Source organism: Saimiri boliviensis, chromosome 6, assembly GCF_048565385.1.
Source record: "Saimiri boliviensis isolate mSaiBol1 chromosome 6, mSaiBol1.pri, whole genome shotgun sequence".
Lineage (NCBI taxonomy): Eukaryota > Metazoa > Chordata > Mammalia > Primates > Cebidae > Saimiri > Saimiri boliviensis.
This window is the reverse complement of record NC_133454.1, coordinates 73,036,145-73,056,454: the sequence shown is the minus strand read 5'-3', so window position 1 is coordinate 73,056,454 and position 20,310 is coordinate 73,036,145. Positions and strand designations below refer to the sequence as shown.

The 20,310-nt window shown below is 41.6% G+C and overlaps 1 protein-coding gene across 1 annotated transcript in view; it reads right to left on the bottom strand.

Moving 5' to 3' along the window:
• Positions 1-20,310, bottom strand: part of CLPB (ClpB family mitochondrial disaggregase) — a 275,007-nt gene that overhangs the window by 250,638 nt on the left and 4,059 nt on the right. The window contains exon 2 of the mRNA XM_074400970.1: positions 8,477-8,577. The gene's annotated coding sequence lies outside the window, so the exon portion shown is untranslated. The remainder of the gene's footprint in view (positions 1-8,476; positions 8,578-20,310) is intronic.

Sequence of the window (20,310 nt, the reverse complement as noted above, 5' to 3'; positions counted from 1 at the left end):
GCAGGGGCCTGACTGGCTCTCTGGCACCGGCAGCATTGGAAAGAGTGGGATTGTTTTCGTGGGCTGCATTAGTGCTCATGGCGCCCACAGACAGATAAGAAACTACTGAGTCTGACGCAAAAGTGAGCACTCTTAAAATACGCTACCTGAGATAACACCCTGGTCTCTTGTCACTGCACTATGATCAAAAAGCAGTATTTCCATGTGCTGTCAGCAGAAACAGTCTTACAAATGCAATTTAATTGTGATGAATGTTATAATCTAAAGAAATAAATCATTTAGATTCACACCTTGCTTTTCTGTGACTAGACACATCTATAGGTTGTATTATTTGCTCAAGAAACTGTCCTAAAGCATTAGATTTGAAGGTGGCATTTTCACAATTGAGAAGGTTCATGTTGTACATTTCTTAATAGATGTCCTTGGAAGACTGATTGATTGAGCCAGAAATACAAGGGCTGTCCTAGATAAACTCCTCTTCCTTTACTACCCCACCAAATATCCAAGCAGCTACCAAGCTCTGTCAATTAATTTTAATAACAACTCCCAAATCTATTCCTTGCCTCTTGCCTACTCTGATTATCTGTGAGGAAATGAACAAGCACATTCTAATGTCTGGATAGAGCAGAGTGGGCTAAGTGCTGTCCTTGCCGAGGGTGGGTTTGGTTAATATGCACAGAACTTCACTCACTCCTTATCCTCCACTCTCTATGCCTGAAGACTATGCTACCCTTGGCCTAGCAGCTATTGAGACAAATTACCAAATAGTAGAATGGTGCAATAATAGACAAAAAGACCACTGGAGAGAATAGAGTCAAGAAAAAGACCCATATAACCACAGGCTGGGGAAGGAATGAGTCACTGAACGTGTTGAGACCCCTGTCTGTTCATATGAAAAAAGAAAAAGAAATGGAATTGGATCCCTACTTTGCACCTGTTAAATAAAATTCATGGGAGGCCGTTGTTTTGGCTGAAGCTTCTTCACTAGGTCCCAACAGACCACTGCAAACCATAATGAACTCTGCCACATAATCAAAGTGAACTTTGAAATGCATCAGTTTCCAAAACAACCCAGGAGATTCACAGAAACCAATCAGAAGGGGCCCAGTTTACCTGAGCCAGTGTGATAAGGAAGTCATTTCTGTTTTAACCCTGTAAGAAAAGAAACTTTGAAATGACCAATCCACTTTTTGCTCTTTATTTCTGCTTTCTTCAGCCCTTTTCTGACCATCAAGCCAACTCCCTCTGCTCAGCTCATCAGAATACCCATTCTATTTTCTAGAAGGAGACATTGCCCAGTTCTACAATTGCTAATAAAAGCCAATTGGATCTATCTATCTATCTTTCTTTCTTTCTTTTTGAGATGGAGTCTCGCTCTGTCACCCAGACTGGAGTGCAGTGGCACAATCTCGGCTCACTGCAACCTCTGCATCCCAGGTTCAAGTGATTCTCCTGCCTCAGCCTCCCAAGTAGCTGGGATTACAGGTGCACACCATCACGTCTGGCTAGTTTTTCTATTTTTAGTTGAAATGGGGTTTCACCATATTGGCCAGGCTGGTTTTAAACTCCTGACCTCAAATGACCCACTCACCTTAGCCTCCCAAAGTGCTGGGATTACAGATGTCAGCCACTGTGCCCAGCCGCCAATTAGATCTTTAAATTAAATATGTTGTTTCTCTAGTAATTCCAAAGAAATTAAAGAACCAAATGTAGAAAATGAACCTCTAAAACTATTATTAAAAATGTAGAATAACATTTTTTAACATCAGGAATGGAAGATATTTTTTACCAAAAAAAAAAAAAAAAAAATGTATTTCTTGTCCATGCCTAATTCAGGCCACAACGTCACAGAACATCCTTTAACAATTACCAAGGCAGGAAAAGAGAGTGCAGGGACTGGGTGGCCTGACGGACTCCTGGATCTCACCACTGCTGCATAGAAGCTACACCGTCACTTTTGCTCATATTTCACTGATCCAGGAAAGCCACATGGCTACACTCAACTTCAAAAGGGACTTTCCAGAGGCCTCGAAGGTGAAGAGAGGAGGAAGATTTATAATATGCCCTATTGATTGGGGAAGTCTTTCTTAAATAAGACCAAAAACCACAAACAAATAAAAATAATTCGATATATGATAATAACACAAATACTTACAATGCATTGGGTGATTGCTGTATATGAGGCACTCAATGGTTTATTACATATTTACTTATCTAATCCTGATCATGACCCAATGAGGTAAATTCTGTTATTATCCGATTTTCCAACTGAGGTACAGGGAGGTTATACGATTAACTGTCAAAGAATAGAATAGAGGTAAGAAACAAGGGAAGGAACTCACCAGGGAAAGGTCAGGGGTTCTTAAGTATTAGTGGGAGTTGTATTCAAGAAGTTAAAAAAAAAAAAAAAGACGCCATTCCAGATAGGACAGATTAAGTTCCTAGGTCTGCATTTAATTGGCTAAAAGAAATCCTGTTGTTTTTTGGTCAGGAAAAAAATCCTTGTTTACCATCTAGTATTCAAGAGTCATTAAAAGCTCATAATTGTTTATCAACTTCAGCAGGGAAAACCCAGCTGTGAGATGAGATAAAACACACAGTTTTTATATCTCCTAGGCAAGTGCTTTAAGTCAAAAACTTTCCTTTTACACAGGAAGCAAATTAAGTCAGAATCAAACATTTAAACTTCTGAGTGGCAGAAGACACCACAAACAAGCTTGCAAAGCAGTAGTAGATTGGGAAAGAATCTTTTCAAGATGTACAACATGTAAAGAATTATCTACAAATAATTTTTTTCAAAAAAAATTGGAAAAACAAATGAAGTAGCCAGTTTAACATGAAAAAAACATTTTTAAATGCTCATTTTATGGAAATTGCCATTGAAATGTAAATTGAAACAATAATGTATTATTTTACCTGTAAGATTGGCCACTAGACCTTATTAAATTTCTGCTATTTAAGCAACATTTTATCTTAGCTTTGAATCTGCACCAGATTCTGTACTTCTTGTTCTTATATTTACATTATTTATTTAATACCCGGGTGAGAAAGGTTTTGATGCATCCTTTAAGGCTGCAACTTACATAACATATAGTAAGCCATATTGTGACATACGCTATTATTGCCAGACCATGCAATATTTAGTACAATTTTTAGTCAATTCAAGAATGCACAAGCTTCCAGGGTATGTGAGGACTCTTTCATTTGGTGTTTATTTTTCTTCTGTCTCCAAATATCTACAGCCCGTTTTCACTTTCCATTTTGTCCTCGTGAGCTTCACCAAACATCTCTTTTTTCTCCTCTGCTTCTCTCTTTCCACAATTTCACAGCACTTCTCCAGGTTTCTTCTCTTTTAAGTCATCACATGCACACCCGACAGACATCAACTTGTAGAAGAGATCAGCAGCATGCTTAGTCTCGGGCCTCCCTGGGAGGTCCATTTCAGGTGGCAATGAGCAACGGAGCTTCAGAGTCTCTTCTTGTGGTTGAAAGGCTTGTTTCTCCTCAGTTCAGTCAACAAGTGATGACTGGAATTAAACACTGGCTGAAAACAACACAGCCTGATCTGAAAAGACCAGGACCTGGGTTTAGGCTTCTTCCATTCTCCTGGGCATCAGGCGTCTTGACCACTTTGGCTCTACCCAAACTCTTTAGACTGTCTAGTAGTTTCCACTCCCATTGTCCAACATCAGGATTCTGAGAAGTCTTCAATAATTTTCAGGGGAAACATTTTAGCTGATTGGAAAGCCAGAAAGTTTTTAGAGATTATGTGCTGGAAGCTTAAAGGGCAAAATAGAAATAAAAGGAAATCGAGGTGACAGAAGTAAAGAATAGCCAAAGTTTAGCAGTTGGAGTCTGTTCTATGAAGTAGAGTTGTGATATTCTTTTTTTCTTTTTTTTTTTTTTTTTTTTTTGAGACTGAGTTTTGCTCTTGTTGCTCAGGCTGGAGTGCAGTGGTGCAATCTCGGCTCACTGCAACCTCAGCCTCCTGGGTTCAAGCAATTCTCCTGCTCAGCCTCCTGAGTAGCTGAGATTACAGGCATGCACCACCATGCCCAGCTAATTTTGTATTTTTAGTAGAGATGGGATTTCTCCATGTTGGTCAGTCTTGTCTCGAACTCCTGACCTCAGGTAATCCACCCACCTCAGCCTCCCACAGTGCTGGGATTACGGGCATGAGCCATCGCGCCCAGACAAGTTGTGATCTTCTTGAGCAAAGATGTTTGTAGCAGTTTGGCCTGGCTCATGGTATAACCTTGCTAGCTGCTGTGGATTCACCAGTGTGGCTTATAGAAGCAGGTGGAGAATTCACAGCAGCACTTTATGTACCTATTGCTACGCCTTCTTCCCAGGATCACAAGGCGAACACGGTTTCTTATTTAAAATAGCAGGTTGCACCTAGGAACCAGGTGGTATTATACGCACAAGAGTCTTCTTGGGTATTGGTTATAAATACGAGTTCATGGGCCTCCACCAACAAGGGTCTATGGGGAGCCTCCAAACAGACTGTGCTTTTGATAGAACTCTCCCTCACCCCAGTATTCACGGCCTCACTGCCACTGTCTGCCTGGGGATCATAACGAACAATCTGTTTTTGCCCTTAGCTCCTGTTTATGAAGCCCAGGTCACCAGATCTCCCATGTCCTCAGACCCCAATCCACCAAAGACTCTACCTGTCCCCTCTCTAACCCCGTATCTCACACTTCCCTACCTCCTGAAACATTTCTACTCTGCCCCCTGGAACTTATGGCTGACGGTTAGTAAATTGCCCCATTTCCTTAGCCTCTTTCTAAAAGTTCTTTCCACCTCCGTGCTGTAACTGAAACATGCTGGTCCTGAGAACACTGAAACTTCACTCTCCTAGCGGCTCAGACTAAGAAGCTTGGAGTTACTCTTGACTCCTCTCTTTCTCTCACACCTCAGTCCACGAGTAAAGCTGTTATTTTACCTTCAAACTATAGACTGAACCCAATCCAACCACCTCTCACCATTGCACTGCTACCACCTTGGTCTAAGACCCACTGTGTCTCACTCGTGTCATTACAGTCCCCTCTGTGATAGCTAATGAGATCGTTTATTCTCACTTTCTCTTATTGCTCTCCTCACAGGTGGCAAGATTGGAGAATTAAAAACTACACTTCCTAGACTCCATTGTAATTTGGGTCTGTTAATTAGTTCCTAATAATAATCACACACACACAACACATTTTGTATTACCATCCAGTACAAGATGGTAAGTGAAGTGGGGGCCGAAGTGGCCGATGGCAAGCAAAGGTAGACAGACACGACTATTTTGGTGATTAGATTCTGGTCTGTTTGTTCCTTCCAGGGTGTCTCTGCCAGTTTCATGGGTGTGAGGGTCAGTTATAGGTGTAGCAATAATTGTATACACTGAACTATCTTACTGAGAACTGAGTCTGAGTTACAGTGGTGTGACCTTGAAGGGCAATGCCCAAATGAAGCCTGACTACTTCTCCTCCAGCCCTTCCAATCTGTAAGCCTCTAATTTTGTTTCTTGAGTCCCTTTCTATTTGAAATGCCCAGAATGGTTTCTGTTTCCTTCATGGAACCCACGTGATACAACCTCCTAATTGGTCTCTCTGCTTCTACTGTTGCCTACCTGAGAGACTGTAAACTTAGGTAAAGACATAACTTCTGTGCTTGAATGTTTACATGGCTCAAAGCCAAAGTCCTTACAATGCCTGAAAAAAAGGCCACATCCAATTTGGCACCCTACAGACATTCTGATCTCATCCACCGCTCTCCACGTTGCTCACTCTGCTCCAGCCACACTGACCTCCTTATAATTCTCAAAGACGCAGGCACATCTTCGCCTCAGGGCTTTTTATTTGTGTTCCTGCTGCCTGGAGCTAACCTTTCCCAGATATTTGCTCAGCTTACATAACTTACTTCAGGTCTTTCCTCAAATGCCCCCTTCTCAGGGAGATGACATTCCATGTCCGTCTACAATCTTAGCTGCCCCATCCCCTTCACACTCACTCTCTCATTTCCCTGCATTTGGACCAGCTACCGCACCTGGTTCAAAATGTATAACATTTTAGATTGTGATAGCACTTCTCAGGTGCGGTGGCTCACACCTGTAATCCCAGTACTTTGGGAGGCTGAGGCAGGTGGATCACCTGAGGTCAGAAGTTTGAGACCAGCCTGGCCAACATGGCGAAACACCGTCTCTACTAAAAATACAAAATGACCTGGTAGTCCCAGCTACTCTGGAGGCTGGGGCAGAATCGCTTGAACCCGGGAGGTGGATGTTGCAGTGAGCCAAGATCGCGCCTCTGCACTCCATCCTGGGTGACAGAGTGAGACTCTGTCTCAAAAAATAAAAATAACAATAATAAATATAACTTTATACATTTTTACTCTATTTCACATTGCAACTTGCCCCCTCCACACTCTTGATCCTCCTTGTTTTCCCCAAGCTTTCTATTAGCTTATATCCCATCAAAGAGCACAAAGAGCCTATTGCTTTCTTTTGTCATCAACACATGTCTTTTTGCCATAGCACTTACTTACCTTTCCATACTATATAATTTATTCTATTAATTTGTATATTGCCTGTTCTTCTCCATCTCTAGAATTTAGGCTCCACAGGGCGGGGGTTTTTGTAAGTTTCCTTTACTGATGTCTACTAAGCACTTAGAACAATACCTGGCATGTAGTGGGAGCTCAGGAAATCTTTCTGGATAAATGAATTGACTTTATTCTATGAATGAAAAAACTAAGCCTTAGAAAAGGCAGCTTCCTCAAGGTACACAGCTAAAAAGAGGTAGATCTAGAGTTATCCAGAGCAATGAGTAGGTAAGGAGGGAAGCTACTATCTTATTTTATTTTTTTTAAACATAAATAAAGTATTTATTGTAGTGTAAGTACTGGAGTCAGACAGAGTTGGCTGAATTAAAACCCCTGTTTCACTACTAATGAGCTGTGGTGTCTTGGGCAAATTACTTCACTTTGCTTATTTTATTTTAAGCTCCGGGGTGCACGTGCAGGCTGTGCAGGTTTGCTACACTGGTAAACATATGCCATGGTGCATTCTTGTTTAAATGTTTTATTATAGTGTGCATAGAGAAAAGTGCACAACTCATAAATATGCAGCTTGATGGCTTTTCACAAAATGATTGCAGCTGTGCAACCAGTACCCTGATAAAGAAACAGAAGATTTTCAGCCATCTAGGAGCTCCCATGCCCTGCCTCTGTTATTACTTCCCCAAAGGGTAAGCATTACACTAACTTCCAACCTCAGAGATCAATGTTGCCTGTTTAGCTTCATCTAAATAGAATCATATGGAATATATTCTTTTGCATCTGACTTCATTCACTCAAAATTACATCTGTGAGACTCATTCATGTTGTTGCATATAGCCATATTTTACTTATTTTAATTTCCCTGTTATATTCCATTATATGAGAATATGGCAATTTATTTGACCATTCTAAATGACAGGCATTTTGTTCTTTCCAGATTTTGACTATAGGAATAATGCTGCTATGAACATCGCTGTAGGCTGTACACATGTGCACACATTGTTGGACACACCACTCTTTCATTTTTTTTTTAAGAGATGGGTGTCTCACCTTGTTCAAGGCTGGTCTTGAACTCGTGGGATCAACCAATCCTCCCCCATCAGCCTCCTTAGTAGTTGGGACTATAGGCACCCAGCCACATAACTAAGTTCTGTTGGGCATATACCTACGAGTAGAATTGCTTGGAATGCATTATTTACATATGTAATGTTCAACTTTAGTAGATACTGTCAAACAATTTTCCGAAGTGGTTCTATTAGCCTAAATTCCTGTCAGAAGTTACAAAATTCCTATTGTTCCATTTTGTCATCAATACTTGGCTATTACTAATTGTTTTAAGGTGGCCACCCCAGTGGATATATCATTGTGATTTTCATTTGCAATCCCCTGATACCCATTGAAGTTGATCACTTTTTCATGTGTCTGTTGGCAATAATTTCTCTAATGTGATCTTCTAGAAGCTTCTTGTTTTGTCACATATAGGATCACCAACCCACCTGGAATTGATTTAGGGGTATGGTTGAAGGAAGAGTCAAACTGTACTGTTTTTCATGTAAATATCAGCTCTGGTTTAAATGTGTTCCCCAGACTTCATGTGTGAAAATGTAACCCCCAAATTTATATGTTGATTGGAAATGGGGACTTTGGGAGGTAATTAGAGTTAGATAAGCCCTCATGATAGAACTGGGGGCTTTATAAGAAGAGGACAAGGAAGAGAGACCTGAGCTATCTGTGTCTCCCTCTCACCATGAGATGCCCTTCATGATGTTATGATGGGGCAAGAAGGCTCTTACCAGGTGTTAGTGCCACGCTGTTGGACTTCCTGAACTCCAGAACTGTGACCTAAATAAACCTCTATTCTTTATAGACTACCCAGTCTGTGGCATTCAGTTTTAGCAGCAGAAAACAGACTAAGTCAACGTCCACTTACCAGCAGATCAGGATTGGAATAGAAAACCAGGCCACTGCTCTGTAACAATTCCAGGAGTTGTACACTTGCTGGATCTCAAGAGAGAAAAAAGCCATTGATCCCTGTGTTTAAGACAAAAACAAGAAGTTAAGTGGGTGAGTACATTTTCTCACAGTTAGAACACGAGATATGATACGGAAAGCCTTGGCACCTATGCACTGGTTAATTCAATGTGTCAACTTGATTGGCCTAAGGGATGCCCAGATGGCTGGTAAACATTATTTCTGAGTGTGTCTGTGAGAGTGTTTCTAGAAGAGAGTAGCATTCAAATCAGTATGCTGAGTAAGGAAGATCTGCCCTCATGGGTAGGTGATGGTAGACATCAAAGGTGAACTCTTTTTTCTCCTTGTGCTGGGGTGTCCATCTTCTCCTGTCATTGGACATCAGAGCTCCTGGTTCCCAGGCCTTCAGACTCAGGGACTTAATCCCACCTCCTTTCTCGGGCTGATAGACTTAAATTGGGAATTACTCCATTGACTTTCCTGGTCCTCAGGCCTTTAAACTTGGGCTGAAGCCACCAGCTTGTCTGTGTCTCCAGAACCAGCTTTTCTGTTTTCTGGGCCTCCAGCTTGCAGGTGGCATATGGCATGTCATGTTTGTGAGACAACTCCCATTATAAATCAGTCAATCTATCTATCTATCTATCTATCTATCTATCTATCTATCTATCTCGTATTTGTTGTACTTCTCCGGAGAAACCTAACTAATACAAAGTATCAGCCATTTTAGTACTTGGCAGGGCTTGATAAGGTCCCTTCCAATAAAGTTCCAGTGATGTCTTCATTTGATAAATCTTATGTAATTTCAGCCAACCACTTTTACCATTATTCTGTCTATGGAGGTCACTTGGTAGGCTGCATCTAGAATAGAATGCTTTGATGCACATCATTGTTGAGATGCTTTGAAATAATGAACATAAAATCAAGAGAGCCTGTAGACTCTTCCAGGGAGTGACCATGGGGGAGTAACTAGAAATAGCACAGGAATCCCACAGATTAATCATGTGGGAAGACTCTTGGTCTTCATTTTGCAGTAGATGTTATGCTCATAAGAGCTCTGGGAAGGGTATCAGGCCACTCTAGTGCAGTTTCTGCATAAGTCCTGAACAGTTTATCTTTTTTAAGAATTCCATTTGGAAGTTTTGCAACTTCTCTGACTCCAAATAATGTAAGCCATGAAAGTATTATTAATGAATCAATAGGGCTTTACAACTATTGACAACCAAGGGTAATCCAAGCTTTAAAATAGCCTTTAGAAAACTTTTAGAATTCTTTGCCAACAGGTATTGTCTCAACAATTGCACTTGAACATGCTTTAAAAGTGCATATGCTTATTAAGATATATCGATGTGGCCTACATTTCACTCATATAAATGCAACTTAAATCATGTGCATAAAATCATCATGGGGGTTTCCCACATTGCAGTCTTAAAAAGCATTTAGTTCTTACAATACTGTTGAAAAGTTCTGAAACTCTACACATTCCAAACATACTAATCTTTCCTGGAAGTCCCTCTGTGTTTGTGGGTGTTGAACTGTGGGTTACATACACAAAATACATTAATTCCATTCAACAGCCCTGAAAGTCTTAATTCATTTCAGCATCAAATTTAAAATATAAAGTCTCATCTAAATATCATCTAAATTAGATATGTGAATTTCTTTCCAGCTGTGAGCTTACGAAACACATGCTATGTGCTTCCAAAATACAATAATGGGATAGGCATAGAAAGGAAATTTCCATTCTAACAGTGAGAAATAGGAAAAAAGAAAGGGGTAACAGGTCTGAAGTGAATCCAAATTACAAGGCAAACTCCATGAGTACTTATGGCTTAATCCTCTTTTGCTCAACGTTCTGTCTTCCAGGTGCATGGGGTCTGGTGGCTTGCCTTCCAGATCACAAGCGCAGTGGTCCTGCCCCTACAGCTTTGGGTGACCTTGCCTCATGGTTGCTTCTGTCATAGGCCTCCCTTTGCAACCTAGTTGAAGGCAGCCACATCTTGTAGCCTTGTGCACAATTCCTAGAGGAAGAGACAGTGCCTCATGGACACCACCAAAGGTTGCTGCCTTCACCCTCCAGAGGGACAGCCACCAAGGCCCACACCACACTGGGGCTGCCAGAGCCACACCTTTGACAGCCAAGGAGCACAGTGTGAAAGTACTGGAACTGAAGCTCATGATGTGAGGGGGCTGAGCAACAAACTCCAGGTCCCTTGGACACCAGAGGCTTCTCCTTTGAAGCCACTCTGCCCCCAGAGCTCTTACACTCTGGACCTGTGAAGGGGCAGAAGCCCCTCAGTTGGCTTCAGAGTCATTTTTCACTGTCTTAGAGAATAGCTCCTGGCTTCTGTTGGGAGGGCTAACCTGTATTAATCTCCTTATCAAATATTCACTTAGCCACACCCTTAGTGTTCAAGCAGACCTTCTCATTCTTCACAATATGGATAAGCTGAGAATTTTCCAAATCTTTAAGGTTTGCTTCCTTTCTGATCAATGATTCTGTCTTTAAATTATTTTTCTCTTCTCACATTTTCTATAAGCACTCAGGAAACCAGGCCATTCCTCCAACACTTTGCTTAAAAATTGCTTCAGCTAAATATCCAAGTTCATTGCTCACAAGTTCTACATTCCACAAAACACTAAAATACAAACAAAATTCAAACAAGGTTTTTGCAACTTTATAACAAGTATTGTCTATCCCCCAGTTTCCAACATGATGTTTCTCATTTCCAGCTGTGAGCCTATGAGCAACAGAAAGGCCTTTACCATCCACATTCCTACCAATATTCTGTAGAGAATTACTTAGGTATTCTCTAAGAAGATTGAGACTTTTCCCACAGCTCTTCTCTTTTCTTTCTGAGTCCTCACCAGAATCACCTTTAGCAGTCTGTACATGGCAGCGTTAGCTTTTTCTAGTGCCTCAAAACTCTTCCAGCCTCTACTCATTATCCAGTTCCAAAGCTGCTTTCACAAAGCACCCACTTCTTGGGACCAAATTTCTATCTTAGACTTTCAGGCTACTGTAACAGAATGCCACAACTGGGTGGCTTTTAAACAACAGAAATTTATTCCTCACAGTTGTAGAGCCTGGGGATTCCAAGATCAATGCACTGGCAGATTTGGTGTCTGGTGATAGCTCATTTCCTAACTCATAGATGGCTGTCCTTTTGCTGTGTCCTTCTTAGTCAGACAGGCAAGGGAGCTTTTCAGGGTCTCTTTTATAAAGACACTAATCTCATGCATGAGGGCTCTACCCTCATGACATAATCACCTCCCAAAGGCCTCAGCTCCCAATACTGTCACATTAGGGGTGAGGATTTCAACATATAGATTTTTAGGGAACACAAACATTTAGCCTATAGCAATTAGTGAGGAAATACTGGCTTTTTAAAAAACAATTGTCTATATTCAAAAGCATGGTGAGAATGGACACCTATAAAAACAGACTTTTGAAAAATGGGAGTTCAGATTCAGGAAAGCAATGAGTTTTGCTACCTGAGCAGAAAATATAGAAGAAATTTTGCTACCTCATGTTGAGAACAGACTGTGTAGCCAAAAACGACTGTTTTTTTAAAACCATTAACTTTAATATGTCTTAATATGTATGCATGTACCTTTTACCAAACACATTTTGTGCACTACTTCATGTTCTCTCAGCCTCACTTACCATTCCAGTTACTGCTACAGGGAAAGTTCCATGCTGGTTCTTGATGTACCTCTCCTGACGTGGGCACTGCCTCGTTTCCTGCCTTTGGGCTTCTCTGATGCAGACGCACGGGATGCCTGGGAGAACCCACTTTGCACTGACACCTAAGTGTGAAGAAGTCTAAGTTCCGTGGGGCCACCCTCAACCAATGGATGAAAGGAGTCAAAAGACTGCCCCCCAGGGGGATGGTTCTGAGATTCATTCCATAAAGCCACTTCTAAGGGCTCAGCAGTGCCCAGTGGGAGTGGACTACTCCACATCGCATCCGTGTGTTGGCTTTGCTCCTCCCCGTTCCACTCCCCAGGTCCTGCCCTTCTGCTTCCTAGGATCACTTCCCAAATAACCTATCTGAATGCAGGCCCCTGCCTCAGGTTAAACATGCACTCACATATAATCATACCAAACCCAAATGCTTAGATGACAATATCTAGGTTTTTAAAAAAAATCAATTTAGAGGTTTATTTTGCCAGGGTTAAGGGCCTTGGCCCATGACTCAGCCCCAGGAGGTCCTGAGAACGTGTGCCCAAGGTGGTTAGGTTGCAGCCTGATTTTACACATTTTAAGCAGACAGAAGTTCCAGGCAAAGACATAAATCAATACATGTAAGGTTTACCTTGGCTTGGCCTAAGAAGGCAGGACATCTTGATGCAGGGGCTTCCAGCTCATAGGTGGATTCAAAGGTTTCCTGATTGGTAACTGGCTGAGTTAAACTCTGCCTAAATAGCTGAAGTCAGCTTAAGATAAGGGGATTGGGATTTTTGGATCCAAGATGGCCAATTAGGAACAGGTCAGGATTGCAGCTCTCAGTGAAAGTGCAGAGGGTGAGTGGATGCTGCATTTCCAGACAGATTTTTATTGCCCACAGACCAGGAGATTCCCAGGTGGAGGAGCCCCACAGGTCGCCAGAGCAGCTGTTTTGGCCGGCGTGGCTGCTTTGCCAGCACCCCAACGCGGCGGTTCTCCATACAAAATACACTGGTCTGGATGCCCTTTTAGCTGGCGATTGGAGCCCTGGGAAGGCAGAGTCATCCATTTATCTGATTAAAAAGGGGACTGAAACAGGGAGCCAGGCCAGGAGATTCCCGGGCAAAAAAAAGCACCATGAATCTCAGCACCGCTGTTTCAGCCGGTGCAGTGAGTCGCAGCACGGGAAATCACACAAATCCTGGCACCTTTTCAACAGGGGACTAGAACACCTGGGAGAGAGTCAACCGTTCAACTAAAAAAAAAAAAAAAGGCTCAGAAGCAGGGAGCCAGGTGATTAGGCTCAGCTGGTCCCACCGCCACACAAAAAAACCTAGCAATTGGAAACGCTCTGGGTTGAGAGTCTCACAGCAAGCACAGCTGAACCCAGGATGGTCCAGCTCTGTGGGGGAGAAGTGTCCGCCATTACCGAGGCACTCCACCACTACGGAGGTAGTCCGCCATTGCTGAGGCAGCCCACCATTACCGAGACAACCTGCCATTACAGAGAGAGTCTGCCATTACAGTGGTGGGCCACCATTGCTGAGGCAGTTCTAACTACACCCACATAAACAGGACTGCAGGGAAGTTCACACGGCAGCTGGGCGGAGCCCACAGCAGCTCAGCAAAGCCTCTGCAGGCAGACAGTGACTAGGCTGCCTCCTTGCTGGGCAGGGCAGCCCTGAAAAAAAGGCAGCAGCACAATGGAAACTCATAAATAAAGCACTAACTCCCCGGGACAGAGCACCTGGGAAAAAAAAGGGGTTTATGAGTTCTGCTGCAGCAGACCTAAACGTACCTGCCCAGCAGCTCTGAATGAACAACGAAGGTCACAGCTCAGCACTTGAGCTCCTATAAAGGACAGACTGTCTCTGCAAGCAGCTCCCTGACCCCTGTATATCCAAAAGGTCACCTCATAAAGGAGCGCTCAGACTGACATTTGGCGGGTATCCTTCTGGGACAAAGATAGCAGAAGAGGAAACTGGTAGCAACCCTTACTGTTCTGCAGCCACAGCAGGTGATCCCCAGGCAAGCAGGGCCTGGAGTGAACCTCAGCAGTCCTACAGCAGAGGGGCCAGACTGTTAGAAGGAAAACTAAGAAACAGAAATAACTTCATCATCAACAAACTAGACGTCCACTCAGAGACCCAATCTGAAAGTCAGCAACTACAAAGATGACAGGTGGATAAATACACAAAGATGGGAAGAAACCAGTGCAAAACGGATGAAAACACCCAAAACCAGAATACCTCTCCTCCTACAAGGAATCACAACTCCTCACCAGCCAGGGAACAAGGCTGGATGGAGAATGAGTGTGATAAAATGACAGAATCAGGTGTCAGAAGGTGGGTAATAAGAAACTTCTGTGAGCTAAAAGAACATGTTCTAATCCAATGCAAAGAAACTAAGAACAAAAAGATTTGACGAAATGCTAATGAGAATGGACAACTTAGAGAGGAACATAAGTGAATTGATGGAGCTGAAAAACACAACACAAGAACTTCACAAAGCATGCACAAGTTTCAACAGCCAAATTCACCAAGCAGAAGAAAGGATGTCAGAGGTCAAAGATCAACTCAATGAAATAAAACGAGAAGGCAAGATTAGACAAAAAAGGGTAAAAAGAAATGAACAAAGTCTCCAAAAAATGTGGGACTATGTGAAAAGAACTAATCTACATTTGATAGGTCTACCTGAATGTGATGGAGAGAATGAATCCAACCTAGAAAACACTCTTCAGGATATTATCCAGGAAAACTTCCCCAACATAGCAAGGCAGGCCAATATTCAAGTCCAGGAAATACAGAGAACACCACAAAGATATTTCTCAAGAAGAGCAACCCCAAGGCACATAAGCCTCAGATTCACCAGGGTTGAAATGAAGGAAAAAATGCTAAGGACAGCCAGAGAGAAAGGTTGGGTTACCCACAGAGGGAAGCCCATCAGACTTACAGTAGCTCTCCCTGCAGAAACTCTACAAGCCAGAAGAGAGTGGGGCCAATATTCAACATCCTTAAAGAAAAGAACTTTCAACCTAGAATTTCATATCCAGCAAAACTAAGCTTCATAAGCGAAGGAGAAACAAAATCCTTTACGAACAAGCAATTGCTCAGAGATTTCATCACTACCAGGTCTGCCTTACAGGAGCTCCCGAAAGAAGCACTAAACATAGAAAGGACAAAACAGTACCAGCCACTCCAAAAATGTATGAAATGGTAAAGAGCATTGACACGATGAAGAAACTGCATCAACTAATGGGCAAAACAATCACCTAGCATCAAAACGACAGGATCAAATTCACACATAACAATATTAACCTTAAATGTAAATGGGCTAACTATCCCAATCAAAGACACAGACTGGCAAATTGGGTAAAAAGTCAAAACACATCAGTGTGCTGTATCGAGGAAACCCATCTCACATGCAAGGACACAAATAGGCTGAAAATAAAGTGATGGAGGAAGATTTATCAAGAAAATGGAGGGCAAAAAAAAAGCAGGAGTTGCAATCCTAGTCTCTGATAAAATAAACTTTAAACCAACAAAGATCAAAAGAGACAAAGAAGGACATTACATAATGGTAAAAGGATCAATGCAACAAGAAGAGCTAACGATCCTAAATATATACGCACCCAATACAGGAGCACCCAGATACATAAGGCAAGTTCTTAATGACTTACAAAGAGACTTAGACTCCCACACAATAATAGTGAGATACTTTAACACCCCATTGCCAATATTAGACAGATCAACCAGACAAAATTAACAAGGATATCCAGGACTTGAACTCAGACCTGGAACAAGAAAACCTAATAGACATTTACAGAACTCTCCACACCAAATGCACAGAATATACATTCTTCTCAGCACCACATCACACCTACTCTAAAATTGACCACATAATTGGAAGTAAATCACTCCTCAGCAAATGCAAAAGAACGGAAATCATAACAAATAGTCTCTCAGACCACAGTGCAATCAAGTTAGTACTCAGAATTCAGAAACTAACTCAGAACTGCACAGTTTCATGGAAACTGAACAACTGGCTCTTGAATGTTGACTGGATAAACAATGAAATAAAGGCAGAAATAAAGATGTTCTTCGAAACCAGCGAGAATGAAGACACAACATACCAGAATCTCTGGGACACATTTAAAGCAGTGTCTAGAGGAAAATATATAGCAACAAGTGCCCACATGATAAGCAAGGAGAAATCTAAAATCAACACCCTGTCATCAAAATTGAAAGATCTAGAGGAGCAAGATTAAAAAAACTCAAAACCTAGCAGAAGACAAGAAATAACTAAGAACAGAGCAGAACTGAAGGAGATAGAGACACAAAAATCCCTTCAAAAAACCAATAAACCAGGAGCTGGTTTTTTGAAAAGATCAACAAAATAGACAGACCACTAGCCAGATTAATAAAAAAGAAAAGAGAGAATAACCAAATAGATGCAACAAAAAACGATAAAGGGGGTATCACCACAGATTCCACAGAAATTCAAACCACCATCAGAGATACTACAAACAACTCTATGCACATAAACTAGTAAACCTGGAAGAAAGGATAAATTCCTGAACACTTGCCTCCTCCCAAGCCTAAAACAGGAAGAAGTCAAAACCCTGAATAGACCAATAACAAGGTCTGAAGTTGAGGCAGCAATTAAGAGCCTACCACCCAAAAAAAGCCCAGGTCCAGCTGAATTAGAGGAGTTGGTACCATTCCTTCTGAAACTATTCCAAATAATCCAAAAAGAGAGAATCCTTCCCAAATCATTTTATGAGACCAACATCATCCTGATACCAAAACCCGGCAGAGACTCAACAAGAAAAGAAAACTTCAGGCCAATATCTGTGATGAATATAGATGCAAAAATATTCAATAAAATACTGGCAGGCCAATTGCAACAATACATCAAAAAGCTTATCCACTATGATCAAGTAGGATTCATCCCGGGATGCAAGGCTGGTTCAACATATGCAAATCTATAAATGTAATTCACCACATAAACAGAACCAAAGACAAAAACCACATGATTATCTCAATTGATGCAGAGAAGGCCTTTGACAAAATTCAACAGCCCTTTATGCTAAAAACCCTCAATAACCTAGGTATTGATGGAACATATCTCAAAAACAATAAAAGCTATTTATGACAAACCCACAGCCAATATCATAGCGAATGGGCAAAAACTGGAAGCATTCCCTTTGAAATCTGGCACTAGACAAGGATGCCCTCTCTCACCACTACTATTCAATATAGTATTGGAAGTTCTAGCCAGAGCAATCAGCAAGAAAAAGAAATAAAGGGTATTCAAATAGGAAAGGAGGAAGTAAAATTGTCTCTATTTGCAGACAACATGATTGCATATCTAGAAGACCCCATTGTCTCAGCCCAAAATCTCCTGAAACTGATAAGCAACTTCAGCAAAGTCTCAGGATACAAAATCAATGTGCAAAAATCACAAGCATTCCTATACACCAATAACAGACTTAAAGAGAGCCAAATCAAGAACAAACTGCCATTCAGAATTGCTACAGAGAATAAAATACCTAGTAACACAACTAATAAGGAGCATAAAGGACCTCTTCAAGGAGAACTACAAACCACTGCTCAACAAAGTAAGAGAGGACACAAACAGATGGAGAAACATTCCATGTTCATGGTTACGAAGAACCAATATCATGAAAATGGCCATACTGCCCAAAGTAATTTAGCGATTCAATGCTATCCCCGTCAAGCTACCAATGACCTTCTTCACAGAGCTGGAAAAAAACACCTTAAACTTCATATGGAACTGAAAGAGAGCCCGCATAGCCAAGTCAATTCTAAGCAAAAAGAACAAAGCGGGAGGCATCACACTATCGGACTTCAAACTATACTACAAGTCTACAGTAATCAAAACAGCATGGTACTGGTACCAAAACAGAGATATAGACCAATGGAACAGAACAGAGGCCTCGGAGGAAACACAACACATCTACAACCATCCAATCTTTGACAAACCTGACAAAAACAAGCAATGGAGAAATGAGTCCCTGTTTAATAAATGGTGTTGGGAAAACTGGCTAGCCATGTGCAGAAAGCAGAAACTAGACCCCTTCCTGACACCTTACACTAAAATTAACTCCAGATGGATTAAAGACTTAAACAAACATAAGACCTAACACCATAAAAACCCTAGAAGAAAATCTAGGCAAAACCATTCAGGACATAGGCATAGACAAGGACTTCATGACCAAAACACCAAAAGCATTGGCAACAAAAGCCAAAATAGACAAATGGGACCTAATCAAACTCCACGGCTTCGGCACGGCAAAAGAAACAGTCACTAGAGTGAATCGGCAACCAACAGAATGGGAAAGAATTTTTGTAGTCTACCCATCTGACAAAGGGCTGATAGCCAGAATCTACAAAGAACTAAAACAGATTTACAAGAAAAAAGCAAACAAGTCCATTCAAAAGTGGGCAAAGGATATGAACAGACAGTTTACAAAAGAAAACATACATGAGGCCAACAAATATATGAAAAAATGCTCATCATCACTGGTCATTAGAGAAATGCAAATCAAAACTACATTGAGATGCCATCTCATGCCAGTTAGAATGGCGATCATTAAAAAACCTGGAGACAACAGATGCCGGAGAGGATGTGGAGAAATAGGAACACTTTTACACTGTTGGTGGGAGTGTAAATTAGTTCAACCATTGTGGAAGACAGTGTGGCGATTCCTCAAGGACCTAGAAATAGAAATTCCATTTGACCCAGCAATCCCATGACTGGGTATATATCCAAAGGATTATAAATCGTTCTACTATGAGGACACATGACTGGGTATATATCCAAAGGATTATAAATCGTTCTACTATGAGGACACATGCACGTGAATGTTCATTGCAGCACAGTTTACAATAGCAAAGACCTGGAACCAACCCAAATGCCCATCGATGATAGACTGGACAGGGAAAATGTGGCACATATACACCATGGAATATTATGCAGCCATCAAAAATGATGAGTTCGTGTCCTTTGTAGGGACATGGATGAACCTGGAAACTATCATTCTCAGCAAAGTGACACAAGAGCAGAAAATCTAACACTGCATGTTCTCACTCATAGGCAGGTGTTGAACACATAAACACAGGGAGGGGAGCACTACACCCTGGGTTCTGTTGGGGGAAAATAGGGGTGGGACGAGGGGGTGGTGAGTTGGGGAGAGATAGCATGGGGAGAAATGCCAGATATAGGTGAAGGAGAGGAAGGCAGCAAATCACACTGCCATGTGTGTATCTATGCAACAATCTTGCATGTTCTTCACATGTACCCCATAACCTAAAATGCAATAAATAAATAAATAAATAATAAGGGGATTGGGGGTTGTGGAAGCCAAGGTTCTTGTCTTGTAGAAGAAGTTTCCACATTCAGAGAAAATAGATATGAATGTCTCTTATTGGACCTTAAAATGTGTCAGAGTCTCCAGAAAAGACCTAGTAAGAAAAGGGCATTCTCTACAGAATGTAAATTTTCCCCAGAAGGGACAGCTTTGCAGGGCTATTTCAAAATATGTCCAAAAATATATTTTGAAGGTAAAATACTTTTATTTCCATCAGGGACTGCTATCTGTCATGAGATGTGCCAGAATCAGATTGGAATTGGGTATCTTATTGCTAAAAGAATCTGTTAATGCTGGTCAAAGAGGTTAATGCTGGTCAGTTATGTCTAAACTCCAAAGGGACCAGGGTTTTATGAGGCATGTGTGACCCCTCACTTCTGTCATGGCCTCAACTAGTTTTCAGGGTTTTTGGGGATCCTCTGGGCCAAGAAGGGGGTTCCAGTCAGTTGGTTAGAGGGGTTAGAATTTTGAGTTTACATTCCTCCCCCTTCTGGCCAGGATTTTTAGAGGCAATATTAATGGTCACATTTTTATTTTGTCCCAAAGTGTTGCCAGGGTGACATAGTTGCCTGCCCCACATCCACCCTGTCCCTTAGTAGAACACCTATGGTAAAGGGACTTAGACCCAAAGGACTTATAGCCAGTTTAAAGGTTCTAGGCCAGACGGGAATGGAGGTGGGCAGGCATTGACATCAACTCTTATTATTATTATTTTTTTTTGAGACAGTCTTGC